We start from the raw sequence: 13,762 nt of genomic DNA, 5'->3' as shown, positions 1-13,762 counted from the left end.
ACTACCAGGATGCTTTCCTGACTAGTCATCTGAAAATGTTTGGACTTTATTCATAGCTGTAATACCACAAATCTAGCTCCCATCCTAGCTGCCTGTCCCATTCCCACAGTATTTTATTTTTTTGTTATAGTTGTCCATAGCAATTTGTAGACGTGGAAATGGGGGCTGTAGCTCAGCAGGAGACATTTTAAGCAGAGGCACCAGGTTCAATCCCTGATATCTTCAGGCAGGAAAGGCTGCTGGAACACTACTGTCAGACAAAACTGGGCTAGACAGAATGATCAGTAGAAGGCAGCTTCCTAATTGCAGGTTCCTATAAGCTTCCTTTCTTCCTAAGCAGAAGAAAACAACATGTGAAGTGAATCTATTTGTCCAAATAAAATCATACCAACATGTCCAGCATATGAAGGGTGTGCTATATTAATTAACAGATTTGTAACACCTTAAGATCACACCTTTTCTGTGCAGAAACTCTTCCACCATTCTCACTTATCATCCCGCTCTTCCTGTTTTTGCTTAGCCAAATGACAGACATTTAACTCTCTGAATCTTTTCACAGAAGTCAACTGCAAATTCCAATTTTAACACTAGCAATCTAAGTCAAGTTCCTTAGTCTCTGAGAATGCCACTTCTGCAAAACCAAACCACTTACATAGCTGTAAGATGAGGCACAGGCCAACAGAGACAAGATCTTAATTGTTCCTGGTGTAAAATTACTCTGTCTATAAGCTTTTTTCTTTTCACAGAAAAATGCAGCCACAGCGGAATGAAGGCTTTGTGGGATACCTTAAGGTTCTCTCATACAATGAAGTTGTGTTATTCATGTCTCAGGGGATGGGCCACAATCACAGAGGTCAGGAATGAAACTGTGGCTGGGATTTGGAAACTGGAAACGAGTTGGCCTTCTGGTTCTTTCCAATCTTACAGTTCTGTGACTCCCTGGCTGTGTCCAATCTGGCTAGATGGGAGAGCAGTCTCCAAAAGATTTATGACCTCTTCACATATGGGTGGCTGGGGGGGGGGGAAACTATGAGTGGTTTAAAATTATGGGTCAGATGATAACAACACAATTTATTCTGAACACAGAATATGAGTTTTTCATGTCACAGAATGTTAGTTTTTAAATGCAAAATGTGAACATTCTGGTTCAGAGGTCTGAAAGCTCAGGGTATTTCTATTATCAGGAAGGGATGATGTTAAGGATAAACTAATAATATGAATCTACTTATTTCCTATATGTATCTCCACCTTTTTCCAAGGAGTTTTGGGTGGCATATATGTATGGGGTTACAAACCCATTTTATCCTCATGCTAAGCCTGCAAACCAGGGGTGTGTGTGTGTGTGTGTGTGTGTGTGTGTGTGTGTGTGAGAGAGAGAGAGAGAGAGAGAGAGAGAGCTAGCCAAGATAACCTAATAAGCATCTTAAGGCAGTATTTGCTAGTTCCTCCAGTGGATAGCCTCTTTAGGATTGGGCCGTTAACTTCATCTGCTTTTTGGCCATCCATGTGCCAAGACCATAAGGCTTGATTTTTTCCAAAGACAATGAATGACCTTTAGGACACAGCTGTGCATGAAGAAAGCACAAGTTAAATCTCAGGTATCTCCAGTTAGAGGAATCTCATACATGTAAAGCTCAACCTACCTGGCACTTTTAACAGGGAGGAGAGGCTACACCCTGGGATAAAGCACATGCTTTTACTTCCATTTCTGTTGCACCCAGTTAAAGGAAGGGTCTTAAGCAGGAGGGTTGGGAGAGGCCTGTTTTTAAGACTTTGGAAAGCTGCTGCTAGAGTAGACAATCATGGGTAGATGGACAAATTGTCTAATTAGGCAGCTTCACATGTTCAACTCTGATGCTCAACATGCTCAAATCTCCTCTGCTGTTGCAAGACTAAAAAAACCCATGCTGTCCTTCATTCGAGCATTTGTCTGATCCACCTTCTTTCATTATCAGAGGTGTTTTCTAATTTATTTTTGTAACAGTCAATTTTTCCCTTTTACCTACATGCCTTATTCATTTTGTCAGTTCATTCTGATGGGCAGAAACCACATCCAGCAGCTTTGTTCACCTTGAGTCTATTCACTATCGTGGTTTAAGGTTCCCTTCACTTTTTTCACAATTTCTGCAAGACGAAGTACATACAGTAGGTATGGGAAACATGTAAATATTAGTTTTTGTAACAGGAGGAGGAATGTAAGTTAGGTAGCTCAGCCACATTGCAAGTTCAACTAATAACAAACTGTCTATGAAGTATGTTATGCATCAATGAGGGAAGGGATAGCAAAGTTTCAACAAAGGAGGGATGGTATGTTGGTTAAAATGGGATGTGTGTTGAGGCTGAGGTGGGAACTGCAACAATTTCACCTTATTTATCACATTTTTATCCCACCCTTCCTCCAAGTTGCTCAAGGTACTGTGCACTGTCCTTTTATCCTCCCGACAATGCTATGAGGTAGGTTAGACTGAGAGATGGTTACTAGCTCATGATCACCCAGTACGCGTTGCAGTTTAACAGGGATTTGAGCCTAGCCCCCCTCCCCACACAAAGCTGCAATCGTATACATACTTACCTGGGAGTAAGCTCCATTAAACTTAGTGGGACTTACTTCTGAATAGACATGCATAGGCTTGCACTGAAATGCTGGGATTCTAGAACACTATCTTGGTTCTCAAATTGTCTAATGTGGTTGAATACATCTTCAAATGCTGTGCTCCCGCATTTGCTAGGGTGGATAGATTGCTCTGCCACATATTTAATAGATGGTCCCTAAGTTGCAATGACCCATAAAGATAGGGCCCCTCTTCCCAGTCAGTCATAGGACTGGGGTGTCATTGCCATGGCAAACTCCATGTTTGATATCGGTATAGTGAACACTTGCTGTGGTCAACCCAACAGCTTAGCAGCCATGGTAGGTGTGTGACTCCTATTGCAAAGGACTTTGTGTGAGGTCCCAGGAAAGACTCTCAAAAAGGTTATTTGACAGCTCCTTTATCTCCCTTTTGGGATCACATTTCATCCTACTTGGAGAGATTTATTTTCTTCCTTCTTTTTCCCTAGAATGATATGGGACAAATGGTGACCCATGGGGCACACTGCCCAGACGTGAAAGCACAAAGGAGGAAGTTTCCTCCCCAGGATTCCAGCCAGAACATATCTAACGAACTGGGCCTTATCACATCCTGCAGCTGGGCACTAGTCATCTGATAAGAACAAAGGCACCTGCAGGCTTGGAGCTGGAGCTGTGTGTAAGATCTCTGCTTTCACAGTTCATGCTTCTGAGATAAAGGGACTCTGCTAATTGAGACTGGAGGGGAGTCATGTCTTTCATTATTTCTCAAGGGGGAGGGTAAAGAAGTAGCCATCAGCCTAGACAATTCCTCTTTCCCTGCTTCCTGGGATGGTGGTAGAGTCCCTGAATTCAACACAAGGACATTCAACATGGAGGAAAGAAGACCTTTATTTGGGGATCCATGAAAATAGGTCTACAAAAATTCTGTAAGATGGTCACTGAACAAATTTTTTTTAAAACTGCATCCCATGTGAATATTATCTCTTGACATTTGGACTTGATGCTTTTTTAAATACAACCCAGAAGAGTGAATGGTTCTCCCAAATCTGTGAGGTCCTTTATCAGGGATCATTTATGATACAATGTTCCCTCCCACTGCAGTGGTGAGACACATGGTTCCTGTGGCACCTTCATAGGGGTTAGAGTTGGAAAAATAACTCTGGGTTCTATGGTGGAGATTCTGGACCTTTGTGGTACTGAAGAAACTCATCTTGCAACCTTCATTCATTGCTGGTGCCTCAAAACCTTGCCCTGCTTGTGCTGGTTGTTTTTTCATGGTTCCCTTTACCCACTGATGGTACAGTTTGTTTGTTTGTTTGTTTCATTGAAGTGCTGCTCTTCTACCCTGAGGTGCACTCAGAGTGGCATATATACAGTGGTTCTCAAACTGGTGGGTTACGACTCACCAGTTTGTGTAATGCTTCCCCCATCCTTTAAGGTAGTGATTTTCAACCTTTTTCATCTCATGGCACACTGACAAGGCACTAAAATTGTCAAGGCACACCATTGTTTTTTGCAATTGACAAGGCACACCACACTGACAGCAGGAGCTTGCACCCCTCAGTGGCCCTACTAACAAATGATCCTCCTCCAAACTCCCGCAGCACACCTGCAGACCATCCATGGCACACCAGTAAGCCATGGCACAGTGGTTGAAAATGGCTGCTTTAAGGGGATTTCTTAGAAATCACAAGTGTAAGCCACTTCCAGTTTGCAAGATTTGGAAGATTCCAAGCCTCGGGGAAGATTTCTGAAGATTCTAAGCCTTGGGGAACCCTGTGGAGGGCTGCACAGGGCTCCCTGTACCTCCTGCTGCTTTCCCTAACACACAGTAAGTAAAAGCACCCCGTTTTCCCCCTTAGCGACGCAATCCTGGGGATCACATTGCTGCCCTTGCCCCTCTCCCGCAAAGACTTACTTTGGGAGTAAAGCTCCCAAAAAGCTTGAGAACCACTGGCATATAATAACAAAATACAAATATTTTAAGAATTTAGAACACAGAAAAACAATAAGCAGTAATCAAGTAATTTTAAAAGCAGTTAGAGCAGTATAGATTAATCACTGAATGCCTGATGGAATAAAAAAGTATTTAAAGCCCATCAAAAATGGGATGAATTGGAACCTGCTGGATCTCCCTGGAGTGTATTCCTTAGCTAGGGCACCATTACTAAGAGGGCTCTGTCCCTAGCACCAACCAATCATGTCTCAAATAGGAATGGAGCAAGAGGGCTCATATGCTCATATAAAAACTCGGCTAAGTTCATATGAGTGAAAGCAGTCTTATGGTGATGGTTCATATAGGTGAAAATTTGCATGTCAAAGCTGTCCTGTTTTTGCACTAGTTTTTGCACAGATATAAACCAACTACTTTTCAAAGTAACACTGTATTGTTTCCTAATCAGAGAGAACCAACAAGAAATTTTTGATTCAGAGGCTCTGGCTCTGAAGCAAGGGAGTTCAAATGTAAAGTTTGCACAATATGCTTGCAAGACCTAACTAATAATATTACATTTTCACATAGCTCTCCCAGCAACTTCAGAGACAAGATGTGTAGTGACTGTATTTGCCCTTCATATCTCTCTGGTTCCTGCTCCATTCCATTGTCACCAGTATTCAATAAATTCACCTGGTGGTCACTCCAGGATTGGAATGAAACTATCCAATAGTCCTGGGTTACCAACAAAATGCTCTTCTTACTGCTATACTAGATGATAATACAGTCACTTACTGATATACTTTCACATCGCATGATCTATTATTCTGAGGTTTTACAGCAGGAGTCCCCAATGTGGCACCCACAAAGGAGTCTAGCAGCAACAGTCAACTGCTAGCGCTGTCTCTTCTGCCCCACCTGCAATGCATACTTTGACCCTGGAAGGGGAAGTGTGGTGAGCAAAGGCAATTGGAAAGCAAAGCGTCTTCCTCCCCACTTGTGCACACTTCCTCTTCCACTCCCTCTCCCTCAGGACACAGTGAGCCAAGCAGAACTCCAAAGAACAGTCAGTGGATCAAGCAGGACAAGCAGAAGTAAGGCAAGGAGATGGTGGCAGAAGCGAGGTGACTGTGGTGGCAAATGAATGGGTAGAAGCTGGTTGCATGTGAATAGCTGGGTGGAATGAGATCTCATTTTGTGCCTGGCTCTACCCCCATCAGCAATCTTTTTACTGTGGTGCCTGCCAGCTCTTCTCAGAATTTCTGTCTTGTCTACAGACTAACAGCCCTTGATGTTCTCTCTTCCATGAATGTGTCTAAACTGTCTCAGCTAGTGACCATCACCACATCTTGTGACAGCAAATTCCATAGATTAATGACATGCTATGTGAAGATGTATTCTATTTTTTGCCTACCCCAGACTGGCAAGGGAGGGAACGTGTGTTCAGTAGGTTGCATGCTTAAAAATTGGTCACGTGTTTAATAAATTGGCCCAAATTATACCCAAGTGCAGTCTGGTGTCTTCGTTGGGGGGTGCAAGGATAAATAGAATGCCAGATGCAGGGAAGTGGCAGAGAGATGCAAGTATCTTGTGGTCTTGTGTGCTCCCTGAGGCATCTAGTGGGTTGCTGTGAGAGACAGGAAGCTGGACTTCGCAGGGCTCTTCTTATGTTCTGATGTCTGTCTTGAATATCCTGCTAATCAGTTTCACTGGATGACCCCAAGTTTTAGTAATACAAAAGAGACAGAGAGAGAAATATTTATATTTATTTTCTCCACATTGTGCTTACTGTTATAAATCTTCATCATGCCCTGCCCTAGCCACTTTTCCTCTAAACTAAAAAGCCCCATATGCTATAGCCTTTCCATGTAGGGAAGGTGTTCCAACCTCCTGATCACTGGGGTGATAGTTTTTCATTATAGCAGAAAACCGAGCTCTGTGCAGGTAGGAGGCGGCGCATACATTACAGATTGGTGGGAGCAGCCTGTAGCTCTCTTATAAGTGAAGGCCAAATGGGGAAAATAAGAAAGCAGCCAGAGAAAGTCACTCCTGCTTTCCCAGCTTCTCAGTATGATCCATCTTAAAACACCGTATGCAAATATACCTTTTTAACTAACACATTCCCTGATTTGTAAATCAAACCTAATTGGCTTTGGTTGCAGAGCTTTAATATTCCCATGGATTCCAACTGAGATTTCTCTTGGCTATCCCTGTCCCCTCCCAGCCTTAGTTGACCTCAGGCCCTCTTCTTGCTACAGGCTTGGCTCAATGTTAGGTTTTAATCCACACCCCTTTACACATTAGGATGGGAAATGGGATATATATAGGGCAGGCCCTAAATATAGCTGATAACACGCAGCAGTCCTCCCAGGCTTCTTAGAGTGTCTGTCTCCTTTTTAGTGACAGTAAAGGCAGAGCTTGAGAAATAGCATGAATCCTGATCTTTGGCTGCTGCTTTTGCCAGACACACCCCACTCCCCCTCCAAGCCCTGTCCTCCTAAATGGAAGCAGCAGGGACAATGAATTGGGGCAGAGGGTCCCTCCCAAGCCAGGAAGTCATGCCCTGTCAAGAAATGCACTACCTTGAAATTATTTCCTGCTCAGTTCCACGAACTGCCATTCCAATCTATTGGTTTCATATCCTGCTTTTTATAAGGCAGAGTCTGCATGCCACAGAACCCAAGACACAGAAGACAAATATTCTTACATACCCTATAGTGCAGCAAACAAAAGTCACATAATACTCTAAGGTTTCAGCCTAAGAGGGCTGGTCATACATTTCCTTTGGGCACTGATATGCACATTTAAGTGGTCAATTAATGCACATGATGTTGTACTAACAAGGCCAAAGTGACCCTCTTCCAGAAGTCTTTTCAGTTGCCCCTGATTAGCTTCCTCTTCGGTTTCAGCTGCTATTATTAATATGCTTGATGGAACACTGCTGTTTAGTGTTTATATTGCATTTAAAAAGAACATTTGGAATGCCTGTATATGACATTATGTATTTCGTATTTTTTTAATATGGCTTATTAGACATTTTATTCAATCACAGAACTGCTTATAGACACTGATTTACAGTACTGCATTTTAGATACTTATGCAAATAGATAGGCCAGTTGGGTGATCTATCTATCAAATGCACATTTCAGTAGCTTAGTAAAATGTATTAACTGGGCCCGACTAAGCAACTGTTGAGACTTTTGAGTTGCATATGCATATTGGTAAATATGCATTGGCATATTTACCAATGAGTAAGGCCTATTAAATATAGTGCGATTTGCTTCTTGGCAAGCACACATATGAGTCTATTTGTATTAGGATGATAAATTTTTATGATTATTTCTATAATATTTCTATTTCTACATTTCTATTATTTCTATGATTACTTCCTCACCAAAAGTATTGGAAACAAAAAACAAAACAAAAAAATTATATTCTTTCCTAAGATGTATGCACATGTGTATGGTCCAGAACAGGGGTGTCAAACTCATTTCATACCAAGGGCCAAATAGCATTCATGATGCCTGCTGAGGGCCAAAAGTGATGTCATTAGGCAGAAAGTGATGTCATTAAACAGGTCATAACCAAAAATAAGCACTTTTTCTCAAGAACTCATTAGCTAAAAATGATATAACACACAAATCTTGATCATATTTCAAGACATGGGAGAGCCCAATATTCATGTGGGCTGCCCTTTCAGCAGTGCCACCTCAGCACTGCTCAGCAGCTGAAAGCCCGAGGGCCGTATAAAAAGCTTCTGTTGGCCGCATCTGGCCCCCGGGCCTTATGTTTGACACCCCTGGTCTAGAAGATCAGTGTTTCTCAAACTGTGGGTTGGGACCCACTGGATGGGTCGTGAGCCAATTTCAAATGGGTCAAAATTCATTTCAATGTGTTATTTTATTTTTAATAGCCTTGATGCTAGCATGGAATGTGACTGCCTTTGGGAAATTGTTACAGATCTGTACTTTTAACAGGCTACTATGTAAATGCTTTTAACAATGATAGTCAATGGGGCTTACTCCTGGGTAAGCGTGGATAGGATTTCAGCCTTTGGGATGTTTGGAGAATTTTTTTAAACAAATCAGCAAGTGTTTGGGAGGGTTAGGAGGGCCCTTCTTTATATTAAATGCATGTTTAAACTTACATTTATTGTAAACTTTTAATTTATTTACTTACTCAATTTGATTTGATTGCATGGGAGGTGTTAAAAATTTTCCTGCTTGATGATGCCACTTCCAGCCATGACATCAGTTCCAGTGGGTCCACTACAGATTGTCATCCTAATGAGAACCACTGGTCTAGAAAATAAAGATAAAACCTCCACTGACTTTAATGTGCTTTAATCTGTCCTTATAGTTCAGTGGTGCAGTTATCAGACTCTTTCAGTTCAAGAATTGCCCTTGTACCTCACTGCATCAGCTCTTTGTTGCAGAGAGGATGTTTTGCACAGGCATTCATCATGTTCCTGAATATGAAGGATCATAGAGCATCGCATTTAATGCTCTATATTCACCGCATTTAACAGTTATACATTGGTGCTTATTCTATTCGTTCTGAAGCTCCAGCTCTTACATTTGGAGTCATCAGCTTGATGTGCTGCACAGCTTGAGGTTCACAAGGAAAGAATGGAGTGGAAGCAGGAACAAGGGTTTCTTCTTCTCTCCCTTGTTGATAAGAATAAGTTCGGCTTTGTCTGTCTAACATTCCAGAGCGGTAACCTGAATGTTAGAGATGCAGGGAATGTACCAAAAGAGGCTGTTTACTCCCTCTGGACATGACCAGTCCATGTTTGGAAAACATTTACACTTTAGAAATGAGCTGTGAAGCTTCAGGAACACTGCATTGAACAGAATAGTATTCCTTTCTGTGCATGGTTTTCATCTGATATCCACCTTGTTGGGAGGAAAGGGCACCTCTTTTTGGAATAGGCCTAATGGCTAGTGTGGTTGCTAGGGCTGTGAACAACTTTATTTTAGCTAATTCAGTGTTTCTCAAACTGTGGGTTGGGATCCACGAGGTGGGTCATGAGCCAATTTCTGGTGGGTCCCCATTCATTTCAATATTTCATTTTTAACATATTAGACTTGATGCTACCATAATATGTGACTGCATTTGGGGACCTGTACTTTGAACGACTACTATGTATATTCTTTTAACAATGATAGTAAATGGGACTTACTCCTGGGAAAGTGTGGGTAGAATTGCAGCCTAGGATTGTTAAAAATTTTCCTGCTTGATGATATCACTTCCAGACATTACATCACTTCTGGTGGATCCTGACAGATTCTCATTCTAAAAAGTGGGTCCTGGTGCTAAATGTGTGAGAACCACTGAGCTAATTAGTCATCTGGTCTTTTAGCTGCTCTTTTAACTGTGCAGTCTTATGCATATCTACTCAGAACTTAGTGTCTCTTACTGAATTGAGTGGAACTAACTCCATAAAGGCATTTATAGGATTGCAGCCTAATTAACGGTACATATGAATGAATGTGAATATTACCCAAATGATGTATTTTTAGAAACTATGTTTTTATTTGAAAGAGAAAAGGTCACTTTTTTTGTAAGGAAAGAAACAAAACACACAGATACAACAAATGAAGCATGGTATGAAGGTTACAGAGTCAGGATATCATTACAGAAGACTAGGTTATGGAAAGCAATTGTATCACTAACAGGATACTATAAAAAAGGAACTAAAAATCATTTTTTAAGCTGTAGAGCAGGGGTCTCCAAACCCTGGCCCAGGGGCCAGATGTGGCCCACAGTGAGCCTCTATCTGGCCTGCCACCAGCCTCTTGTCCCCTGAAAGCCTCTGGCCCACTCAACTGAACATGACCAGAGCTATGCTCTGGTTGCATCTGGAGGGTGTTCTGAGGGCCAGAGAGGTTGAATGAATGAGCCCATTCATTCATTTATTCACTCATCTAAGTTCCATCTCTAATTTATTTATTTAAATTTTATATTTAAATTTTTTTCCGGCCCTCAACACCACACCAGATATTTGATGTGGCCGTCTAGCCAAAAGGTTTCGAGACCCCTGCTGTAGAGGGATCTTGCTCTCTCTGATTGTAATGTTATACATTTCCAAAGAGATGGAAAGTTCCAAGGCATAGGAAGCTGCCTTGTACCAACTCAGCCCAGTGGTGCATTTTAACTCAGTATTTACATCAGCTTGCAGCAGTTCTCCAGAGTTTTGGATAGAGGTCTTTATAGAATTTTCGGATAGAGGTCTTATAAATGTCTATGGGCACAATCCTAACCCCTTATGTCAGTGCTTTCCAGCACTGGCATAGTGGTGCCAATGGGACATGTGCTGCATCCTGCAGTTGGGTGTCACTCACGGAGGCCTCCTCAAAGTAAGGGAACATTTGTTCCCTTACCTCAGAGCTGCATTGCCCTTATGTCAGTGCTGGAAAGGGCACTGACATAATAGTTGTTCAAGAATAGTTGTTATATAGTTGTTAAAGAATAATTTATCATTTCTGGATGCAAAGTCAGAGCTTTCCCAGCACACCCTCATGCCTTTCTAGAAGAAGAGAGAAGCTCTGATAAAGCTCTGATAAAGCTTTTAGTCCATGTTAATCCATCCAATGTTTAAATTCTTCCTTTTGTGACTGTCTGAGGCACTATTTCTTGGAAGAAAGTTTATGGGCCAACACAAATCCACTGAAGGAAGTTCTTATAGGGGTGCATAAATTAAGCACTGCACCAAAGTGAAAGTTCATGGAGAGTACCAAAATAAGGATAATGAAAGGGGGGAAGTGGTCATATTTGCCATGGTGGAGTGTCCTGCGGCTGCCTATTACCTCCAACCCACCCTCTTTACTGGTGCATACCATGCTTAGACCCTTACAAAGGACGCATTTTGCTTAAAATCCTGATGGAACGCTCTCTAGTTCCAACCAGGACTGTAAGGAAAAAGCCAGATGGGAACATATGTGAGTCACTGGTGCTTCTGCTACATGCTTTGGGTTCACAATTTTAATCATTAAAAATAAACTTAAACCAGGGCTAGTCCAAGACCTCCTGACACCTGAAGCTGCATGCCAAACGCTGTCCTCCTTACCCAATGGTGTGCCAGCCTCTGCTCCTCCCACTCTCTGATGTTCTGGCACAGTACTCTCCTCCACATTTCTTCTTCCTTTTCAAGTCCAGGAAGTGGAAGGAAAAGAAGAAGTAGAGGCAGGTATCCTGACAGAGATGAGAGGCGCCCCCCCCCCCCCCATCAATACACTGCCTAAGATGACTGCTTCGTTTGGCTTCATGGATGGGCCAGCCCTGACTTAAACCCTGCCCTGTCCAGACTCCAGATCCAAAGTAAAGCAAAGCTGCTTTGGCCCATTCTGAGAAATGTCCATTCCTGATGAGGCAAAATTGTTGTCCAGATTAGAAGGGATAATTATTTTAATTGAATCTGGAGGTGTGGTGGGGCCTCATCTTGATCAAACATGCATTTGTGCTGCTATTTCCCCCAGGATAAAAGCTAATACAAGATGCAGAGAGGCACGTTTGAAGCAGGGAGGAATGATTTATCTGCTGAAGTTACACTGTTGGCCTGACCAAGTTCCCACTCCAGATAATCCAATAGTTTGAGAGTCACTATGGTATAGTGATAGTGTGTTAGGCTAGGACCAGGAAAATCTAGGTTCAAGTTTCCAGAAGAGAGAGGATCTTGAGCAAGGTGGAGCATTCTTCCCTTCACCAGTGAAGCTGAATGCCACTAGCAGTACACCATCACTGTTCCACACTGGATTTGTGGTAGTGGCTGCTGCCCCGCAAGCCCCTTCATCCCAAGCTGCTTTGGGAAGAACAGCTGCTTTCATTCGAATGGTGTTTTCCTGTGTGTGCTTTTACAAGCAGTCAGAGATGTCTTCTTCTACTCCTTTCCTAATGGTAATGTTGGATCTGTGACCTAGGTCCCAAATCTTAGCATGGAGCAGCACAAGAATCTTTGTATACTCTGCTGTAGAACAGATGGTTGTGGGGGGCGGGGCGGTTTCAAGGGGCCCAAGAGGTAGAAGAAGAAGTTTAGAGGCCAAACCCCCCAGCTTAAGATACGTGAGAAACACAGACTGGCATTGAAACTATACTGACCAATTCCACAGCCTCCATGCCTCAGTCCTTATCTCCTCATTTCCTCTTTCCCACTCTGTTCCTCCTTTGATCTCTTAACACCTTCTCAAATTGTTGCCTTCTAGTTAGTTAAAGTGCCTTCCTTGTTATTCCCTTTCCTGTTTCCTGCTCCCAGCATCCCTACCTTTATTTCACAATGATCAATCACTTACACCTCACTGCTTCCTTTAGGGGTGCCCTCAGACAGCCAACAAATCCTGTAGGAATTTAGTTTTTAAAACCTACTGGAGGCAGTTCTTCCCTTCAGCTCAAATTTCAGATGATGGCAGTAGGCTCATTTGTTCAAAACCTGGCTCTCCCCTGAACATGTATAAAGCATGGCAGAGATCCAATGTTTAGAGTAAAAGGAGTGACATGGGTGAAGGGAGCTGAATTCTCACATCTGCCACTTACCTCCCTATAGCCTTACTCTCTGCCAGGCTCACTTCTGGTATCAGAACTGTGCAGAGGTGGCCTGGGGAATGGGAAAAAGCAACAAACTGGTGAGGTTGCATCTGGTGTTAGGCCTCAAATGCTGTTGTCAGGTTCTAGGGAGAACTATGTAGCTGTGGGTCCCAGACAATCCAGGGTGAAATTCTGAAAGCAATGTAAGTTCAGAAGGATCAAGAGCAGGCAGCATATTTCACATCACACAGGAGATCAAGCGCTGTGGGCAGGGGCAAGGGCTCAGCCAGGCCAAATGGTCTCTCTCTGATGTGACATCTTTGGAATGTAACTTACATGAATGATTCCATCTTTTGGCAATTTTGCTATTTCCAGTTGGCTGCCTTCACTGAGACCAGCAACTGCAGAACCTAAGCAACTCAGAGCCCAATCCTATCCAGATTTCCAGAGCTGGTGCATCCATGCCAATGGGGTGTGCAATGCATCCTGCTTCGGAGGGGTAATCACAAAGGTCTCAAGATAAAGGAATGTTTGTTCCCTTATCCTGGGGTTTCATTGCAGCTGCATCAGCACTGGAAAGTTGAACAGGATTGGGCCCTTACTAATGGAAGTTGTCACGATATCAATGCAATGATGTGGGCCTGACATTACAAGGTGTCTTGTGTGGTTACACATAATGTTTAAACACATGAGAGATCATGGGATCTGGTTTTCTTCCAAATAAGAGACACCTCCCA

The sequence above is a fragment of the Tiliqua scincoides genome, chromosome 3 (assembly GCF_035046505.1).
Source record: "Tiliqua scincoides isolate rTilSci1 chromosome 3, rTilSci1.hap2, whole genome shotgun sequence".
Lineage (NCBI taxonomy): Eukaryota > Metazoa > Chordata > Lepidosauria > Squamata > Scincidae > Tiliqua > Tiliqua scincoides.
This window is presented reverse-complemented; position numbering follows the sequence as displayed.